This window comes from Microtus ochrogaster, unplaced genomic scaffold, assembly GCF_000317375.1.
Source record: "Microtus ochrogaster isolate Prairie Vole_2 unplaced genomic scaffold, MicOch1.0 UNK6, whole genome shotgun sequence".
NCBI classification, from domain to species: domain Eukaryota; kingdom Metazoa; phylum Chordata; class Mammalia; order Rodentia; family Cricetidae; genus Microtus; species Microtus ochrogaster.
Genome location: NW_004949104.1, coordinates 11,595,051 through 11,603,910, shown reverse-complemented (window position 1 = coordinate 11,603,910; position 8,860 = coordinate 11,595,051). Strand labels below are relative to the sequence as shown.

The following is an 8,860-nucleotide window of genomic DNA, read 5'->3' as shown; positions in this document are numbered from 1 at the left end:
CTCACTTCTTTTGGAGACTGGGTTTCTTTGTTTCTTTGTGTAGCCTTTAGCTGACCTTGAACTCAAAGATCCACTTGCCTCTGCCTCCTGAGTGCTGGGATTAAAGGTGTTTGCTACCACCTACCAGCTCAAAAGTTTAAATTTTTAATTTTTATTGTTATATTGTATGCTGAAAGAATTGTTATGCATTTTCATTCAGCTTTCTGGTTCTTAACCTTTCTAAAGTTGATGCAGATAGAACCCATGGCTTCATGCCTGCAAGGCAGACACTTTTATTAGCAGAGCTATATCCTCTTCTTGACCATTTTAATGCCTGTTATTGTACATAAAACTCAAGAGTTAATTCACGGAATGGGAGAAAACCTTATCATTCCTAATAAAGTATTCATATATGATAAGCAGTGTACAGATCAGCTTGTTTTGGGTTACTGATACCTCTTTTGGGGGGGTGTGGTTTACTTTCATACTTTTCCTAGAATTCATGTTTAATATGTCAAAGTGTCTAGAGAAGATAGGAAAATAAGACATACTTGTTTGTTTATACATGGATATAGATAATTCTTGGGTTCCTTTAACAAGCTGTCCTTTATCTTAGACTGGGGTTTTTTGTTTGTTTGTTTATTTTTTTTAAAAAAAAATCTGTTATGGGTCTGCTCACTGAGAGGCTTAGTATTTAGTGTTCAAGTGGGTCTGGAGATTCTGCTTTGTGGGAAGATTGAGGAGCAAAGTGTGCTGGTATAAGCAATGTCAGTTTGGGGCTTTAGTGGCTTTTAAAATTGTTTTTGTTTTGCTACATAACTTACAGATTTATTTTCTTTTTCTGCTAAGTACATAAGAAATAGAAGTTCTTAGCCAGGCGTTGGTGGTACATGCCTTTAATCCCAGTGCTTGGAAGGCAGAGGCTGGTGGATCACCATGAGTTTGAGGCCTGCCTGGTCTATTGAGTGAGTTCCAGGACAGCCAGAGGTTTACAGAGAAACCCTGTCTTGGGAGAAAAAAATAGAGAGGAATTTTTATGATGTAAATACAGTACTCATATATGAAATTCTTAAAAAATGAAATAGGAGAAAAAAATAGGAGTTCTTAAATTAAACATTACTACATAATCTGCTTGAGAACCTGTTTGTAAAATTAATCCATCTCCATAGGGACAGATATTTTAAGTCTTTTATCTAAGAAATCCACCTAAGTTTTTTAGGAAGCAGAAGGGATAGATTTTGGGGTTTAATATTAAATAAATGTTAAGGAGGAAATTATTATAAACTTATGATTATGAGAATTTAAATTTCTGAAATTTGAATTGTCATTCAGTTTTAATAGAATGTGTGATCTGTGCGTTGAGGACAGATTTAGTGCAAGGTAGGGTGAAAAGAATGTGGACAACTTCCCCAGTTAACTTCTGTTATCAGAAGTTAACTGAGAACAAGTATAAGACCTTAACTCATGCTTGTAGGAAAGTTGCCCTTCCAGAGGTACACCTTGGAACAAAAGTCAGGAAACTTTTTTCCGGTGCTATAGATAGTCTTTCTGATGTTTCCACAGTAATTATAAATAATAAACTACCTCTGACACTTAGGCACATTGATCCTACTTGGCTTTTAATTAAATTAATTTCTAGTGATTGCATGCTAGAGTTCCTATCATCTTTTGTTAATAATGAAACTTGAGCAGTCTTAAAAAATAACTTTAGGGTCAGCAGGTGAAGAATACTCTCTGTTCTTCTAGAGGACTTGAGTTCATTTCCTAGCAACCCTATGGCAGCTCACAACCTCCTGTACCTCCATTCTCAGAGGATCTGAAGCCCTCTTTTGGCCTCCATGGACCCTATATGCACATGCTACACAGACATACACACAGGCAAAATATCCCCACACATAAACTGAAGTGAAAAAAATTAAAATGACTTTATTTACTTTGTGTGTGTGTGTGTGTGTGTGTGTGTGTATGTACACATGTATGTGTAACTGCCTTCAGAGGCTAGAAGAGGGCTTGGGTTCTTTGGAGTTGGAATTTGTTAACTTCCGTACGTGGGTATGTTGGTCCTTGTGATTGAGCAGCAAATACTGTTAACTTCTGAGCTCTCTCAAGTCCCAGGCATTTTTATTCTCAATAAATTATGTCTCTTCCCTTTTAGGAAATAGGAAGCATTTCTTCATTTTAGATGGCAGACCTACCTAAATACTGCCTTATAGTGTGTGTGGGTGTGTAGCCTTGCTAGTACACACACATTAGGAAGCCTAAGGTTGACATCAAGTGGTTTTATTTCCACCCTATTTTTACACAGTTACTGAACCTGGGCCTTGTCGCTACCTCCCCAGCACAGGTGTGTGTTGTCATGTTGGCTTGTATATGGGATCTGGGGATCCAAATTGAGTTCTTTATTTAACCCATTGAACTATTTTCCTGACTCCAAAATTATATTTTTAATTCTTAATTTCGGTAGTAAAGTGATGCCTTAGGCAGGTTAATAACATTATAGATTACTTGTGGAACTTCTTATAATTCTGTTAATGGCTTAATACATCTGAGTCAAGCCGGGCGGTGGTGGTGCACGCCTTTAATCCCAGCACTTGGGAGGCAGAGGCAGGCGGATCTCTGGGATTTCAAGGCCAGCTTGGTCTACAAGAGCTAGTTCTGGGACAGGCACCAAAGCTACAGAGAAACCCTGTTTCGAAAAACCAAAACAAAAAACAAAAACAAAAAACAAACAAACAAAAAAAAATCCGAGTCAAATATGAAAAGAATGTATTCTGCACCAAAAGTGATTATAAAGAGCAAGTCAGAACTTAATATCTCTCCACTTTTGAAGTTTTAAATGTTAACTTTAAAAAAATAAATAACATATGATCTTTGGTTTTAATCTTTTATCATAATAGACATCATATGTAGCTGGTGCTCTCTCTTACCATTTAAAAGGTTAAAATTAAAAGTCTTTGTAAAATAAGTTATTTTGAAGGTTACCAGTCAGATTTGCTGTTGGTTTGAATATAGTTAATCTTTTCTGTGAATATGTGGCTTCCTCGTGCTTGGTTCCTTGAGACATGAATGTAGGAAGGTATTTGTGAGGTGTAATCAATCTTATTGTCTAAAAATGGGAAAGCACAGTTACTTTAGTGTAAACTTGTCACATTTGAGGTCCACAGCTAGAAAAATAGCTGCCAGTAATTTAGCTACTCATCGAAGACAAATGACCTTTAGTGTTGTCACCAACTGAAATTCTGTAGCAGAGCTCCCTTTGAGGATTGTATTCAAAATCTCTCCCATGTTAAAAAGAAATGTGTACAACTAATGAGTCACACATTCTGCATCACTCGTCTAATTCCAGAATTATACCAGGTTGGTCCTTCGGTTATTTCCTTTTGAAACCAAATATTTCTTTTTAGCAGTGGCATTTGATTAGTACTGTTTGAAGCAACTTGTTACCAGTGTGTGTTTGTTGATATGGAAATGTAATAACATGGAGTCTAGCTGTTTCTGATAACTTACTATTTTTTTTCCCTCTGGAGAAGGATGGTTGTTTTTGTGTAGGGGATGATGTTTTAGCTGCTTATCTGTGCCTCACAGCTGGCAGAGAAAATGCAGTAAACTAATCATGAAGTTGCATTCAGGGCTCTGACTGCTCTTAGTCTTTAATGTTTCAGAAGTGTAAAAGAAACACAGTGTCTGGTTTTGATTTTAAGCATGTTGCTTGATGGTCTCACTGCATCAAGGCACTGCCCCCTTCTGTATGTACCATCATTTGTCTTTACAAAGCATGCTCACAAATGAGAAAATGTCATAATTCTGGAAAGTCACACAGACCAGATGGCAGGTGCACAGGGTAGGAACCCTATTCATTGTTGCATCACCCTTCCCACCCACAAGTGCTGTTAGATGAATGGCTCTTCATTACTTACCATACGGAATGAATGCAGTCATTTTTTTTGACTGAATACTTGTTTCTGTTTTCATTTATTCTTGATTTCAGCAGCAAAAACTTCAAAGAAAACTTTAGGTTTAGGGAATAAGTTTCTGTTATAGTCATTTCATTCAGCTGTTAAATAATTGGCTTTGGGTTAGTTCTTATGATTAAATCATTTTCCCACCATTGAATAATCCTACCAAATGTGCTACAGAAGTCTAGTTTTAGATATTAGAAACTTTAATAGCCATAGCAAGGAAGCACTAAGATTCAGAGAAAAGTCACCAAGATATGCTTCTTAAAATTTAACATCACTGAGTTTTGTCTGTTCTTTCATGTTTCTTTCTTTTTTTTAAAAAAATTTTTTAGACAGGCTCTCATGTAGCTCATGACTCCTTTGAACCCTTGTGATCCTTCTGCTTCCACTTCTGAATGCTAGCACTTAGACATGCACCAAATGGTTATTCTTGTTGAACCAGGACCTCCAGGGCCTTTGCTCATGCTAGACAGGCACTCTGTCAACTGAGCCACATCTGCAGCCTTGAATTTTTGAATGTTGCCTCTGTACTCAATTATATCAGAATCTGTTTCTTACTATTTATAGACAGGAAAGTCCTTTTGTTTTCATTTCAGTGGAAAATAGATTATTTAAAAATAAGTTTTTAGTATTGCCTTCTTAAAATTTTGAACTCTTATCCTCCATTTGAAAAGTGAGAGAGGACCACCTAAAAAGCACTCTATTTTCCCCCTGAAACATACCAGAGTCAACAAGTTCTACTTACACATTCCCCACCCCCAAATATTATAGGGGGCCTACCCTCTCTTTAGATTTTCCTTATTAATTTGGTTTAACTTGATTTGTCTTCATATTTAGTTTTAAACAGTATAAATGATATATAAACTGGTGTCACTTTGTCTTTGCAGAAGCCAGTGTTTCAGGTTGCATGCAGCTAATCACAAACTAGTTTGTATAGGAACTGAATGTGTGTATTCCCTTATGGTCTCAGAGCCTTCAGGCCCTTAAGTTGTTAACTTCTAGTGCAGCTGCACAGTAATATACACTATCATGGTATTTAAAATCAGGTATATTGTACTTTACACTTGTTAGGACTCTCCCATGCCTGGATGTGGGTGGAGGTGAGTGGGCATGAAGGGGGCCAGAGGTTGTTTTTGGGTGTCTTCATGATTGATTTTCCACTTTATTTTTTGAGAAGGTCTCTCACTAAACCTGGAACTCACTGATTTGGTAGGCTAGCAGGCCAGCAAGTCCCAGGTATTTTCTTGTTTTCACATTCTCAATGCTGGGACTATAGGCACATGCTACTACGCCTGTCATTTTACATGGATGTTGGGGCCATACCTAGATATAGGTCCTGAACTTTGACCTTAGCCCCAGGCTATTTCCTATAGTACATTATATCCACATGGCATTATATATGTGTGTAATATATATAATATACATATCATACCACATATAATATATATATGTACATAGAAATTTGTGCCTTAGTGAGAAAGGTTCAGAAAGATTTAAGTTTTTGTTCCTCTACTCCTTAGTGATAGAATCTAGGGTAAATCCTAAAGGATTAACTTCAAGTTTTCTCTACGCCTGTCCTATCCTCTGCTTCAATTTGTATCTCATGTATTTAACTTCCATTATAGTTAGATCTTTTATTAATTGTTTGGATTTAACATAGCCACATTACATTCTATCTCAATGAAGAGGAGAACATAAATCTTCTATTTTCTGCTGTGTTTATAACCTTATGGTACCAGAGAGCCTTTTTCAGACTCAGCTTTATATAGCCCTTATCTGGCACATTGTCCTTAGAGGAATGGATTGGTTGGCATCGTTGCAGTGATAAGGCTGAGGAGTCGTTGCTGACACAGAGCTAACTAACCTGCTTCAGTCTTTTTTTTTTTTTTTTTTTGTTGAGTGTTGTTGTCTGATTTATCTGGCATTGTAAGCTGGTTATTCTTTTTACTTTTTGAGTAGAGTCTTTGTATGTAGCCTAGGTTACTCATGAACCTGCAGCAGTCCTGCTGCCTCAGTCTCTTACATGCTAGAATTACAGTATACGTCACTGCCTGGCTCATAAGTTTGTTTTTTTCCATAGATTTGACCTGTGTCTTGAGTTTTATTCTTTACACACCTAGTTACCACTGGACCTAATCTACTTGAGAAGTCACCAACATATCATTGTCTTGCTTCTTGAATTTTGCCCTTCATTTCTAATTCTTTAGAGTTTTGGTACTCTATTTGGTCTTACTCATTTATTTTACTTCATGTAATTTAAATAATAATCCTATACTCAATATGGTATGTCATACCTGTAATCCCAGATTTCAGGAGGCTGAGGCAGGTAGATCGTAGGCTAGTCTGGGCTGTAGGCTAGTCTGGGCTACATGGTAAATACCAGGCTAGCTTGGGCTACAGAGTAAGGCTTTGTTACAAACAACTAAAACCAACTAAACAACACTGCCCCAAACAAGTACAAATGGAAAAACCAAGCTCCAAAACAAGCTGAAAGATTCTGTCTATAAATAAATACTACAGAGAATTTGCCCCAAAGAGATTGAGTATATAGTTCTCTTATTTCTACAAAGATCAGATTATTGCCTAATGGCAGGAATTCTTTGTTTGTAGTTATCTACCCATTACTTTATGTCCTCAAAACAATGTTAGATCCTTTGGTAGAAGTCAGTTGTATGCACAAAAGACCTTGAACTAGAAGTCCAAGACAGGATAGAATAGGTATGATAAGCAGCAGAGATTTCCCTCACCGGCTGTGGGAGGTAATACTTGTTCACTAAGGGAAGCTCAGAAAGGAACATCTTAGGTTTCTGAATCATGTGAGGAAAAAGTCTGAACATCTACCAGCAGTCCATACAGCAATTAAAAGATGTTAGTGTGAGAGATAAGGCTGGGCTTTCAATTGGCATAATCTGATGGTAGGATATTTGTTTGTTTTGCAGAATTCCTTGTGAAGCCTTATAGAAGAAAAAGTTCTCAGGACAGTATTCATTTGGTAAGTTTGTTTTCCTCCTGTAATCACTCTGCTGATTTGAAGCAGGGAAAACATATTTACAAATTAGATTTGTGACACTGTTTTTCCCTGTCCATTTTCATTAGTACCCATGCCAGGTTACCTTTTATGTGTCTATTTGTGGCATATTGCAGTGTTCTTTATGTCTGAAAATGTGTTGAGTAGTTGTTATTTTGAGTTATAGGGTCAACTTCTTTGTCAGCAAACTCTCAGTTCAGAGCAGATCCTGCATTAGTAAGTAAAGTGTGATTGATTTAGATACTCAGTGCCAACCTTTGGCCTCCACATTCATGTGTCTATATTCATGTCTATATATGCACAAATATATACCAACACATGTGAGGTGAGAATACATACATACTTGAATACCACAAACACACAGGCACCCCCCAAAAAAGAGAAAAGAAAAAAGAAAAACAACACAACAGGATAAAGTATTCTAAGCACTCCACCCTCCCTCCAGCTTATACATGATTTCCTCCCCTTTTTGCATTATTTCCTGAGTTTTAGAGTAGGAGTGCGGTGTCTCATGTAGGAGGGCTCAACTTTCAACAGTTACTCAGACTAGATGGCCAGTTTCTTCAGTAACCTCTGTCCCTTGTAAAAATAAGCTTTTGACCACAGACAATAGCAGCACTGTTCTGTGGGGATAAATAAAAATATTTAGAAGATAATTTGAGAGGTGTGCTATGCTCACTTTAAGGACAGCAGTAGCTTAACTACTACAGTATATGACCCCTCAACTAGGGATTTTCAGTAGGTTTGCAGTACCAGGCAGGCATTGGATTCAGTGGAGTGATAAGTCCAGTCAGGAAGCTGTTGCCCCTTTAACGTAGTGCCATTATTGTGCTGCTGGGCATGTCTTGCCTGGCCAGTTGGTAGTATAGCACACAGGGTTCACAGCTGAGTAAGACTGCTAATGACAGTGCTCCAGCATGTGGAATACCCTCTGAAAGGGAGGAAGCTTCTAGTTCAGCTAAAACTTGATTTCCTTATATCCTGTGACCAAAGCTTTTAGTGTCGTAGAGTTTTACTGTGTAATTCTAGTGGGCAACCAGTGTAGTAACATATTGTTTGGGGAGCCCCAGGGGTTCATAGAGAAGTGGCTTCATCCTGGTCCTGGGGCTTTTCATTTTAGTAACTGATGACTTCTTAGAGTACATTTATCTACTCATGCAGGGGATCTCTGTTGAAACTTTTTTGTCTTACATTTTATTTTGTTATTAACTTACAAAATAGCAGGTTTCCTTATGGATTTTTAATATATACTCTTAGCTTTGGGTGACTCTACCCCTTAACATAATGTTCAGCTCTTAGAGAAAATAAAAATTGGAAGAGTACTGGCCTGCTCTTTAACCTGTTCTCTCTTCAGTTACCGTTAGGCAATGACCTCACCTAGTTTCCATGCCAGGATCAAGTTCCTTAGTGTGGCATGCAACATATTGTCTATACGTAGTCACTCATTTCCTATGCACCAGTGTAGCTACCCTGGACTGCTTCCTAGCTTTCAAATGTACTCCAGTGTGTTCCTTTGCTTTATTCTGATGTTTGTACCCCTTCTTGTTTCCACTTTGTCTTAAAGCTTGAAGTGTGCATATACAAAAAGACTATTTTGGGCATTGTCTTACCAAAGTCAGTCTATCCCTGTAGGATCATGTATTATCATATATATGATTGAGTCATAATAGTAATAACTATAAAAAGATAATTAATTATGCGGCTAAGAATACTAAATATATCACATGAATCCGAGGCTCACATAAATAATATGATTTACTCTTATGGTCATAACTTTAGTATAGCATAGGCATTCCTAATCCCCAAATCCACAATCTTAAGTGTTCCAAAGTCTGAAAGAACCCTGAAATCTGAACCCCGCTGGTCTGGTGCATTTTTTTTTTTTTTTTTTTTT

General features: G+C 37.3%; 1 protein-coding gene across 5 annotated transcripts in view; it reads left to right on the top strand.

Annotated features, from left to right (window-relative positions):
- Mtmr3 (myotubularin related protein 3) overlaps positions 1-8,860 on the top strand; it is a 125,360-nt gene that overhangs the window by 48,644 nt on the left and 67,856 nt on the right. For all 5 annotated transcript variants that reach the window (XM_013353387.2, XM_013353389.2, XM_005366138.3 and 2 more), the window contains exon 2: positions 6,878-6,930. The gene's annotated coding sequence lies outside the window, so the exon portion shown is untranslated. The remainder of the gene's footprint in view (positions 1-6,877; positions 6,931-8,860) is intronic.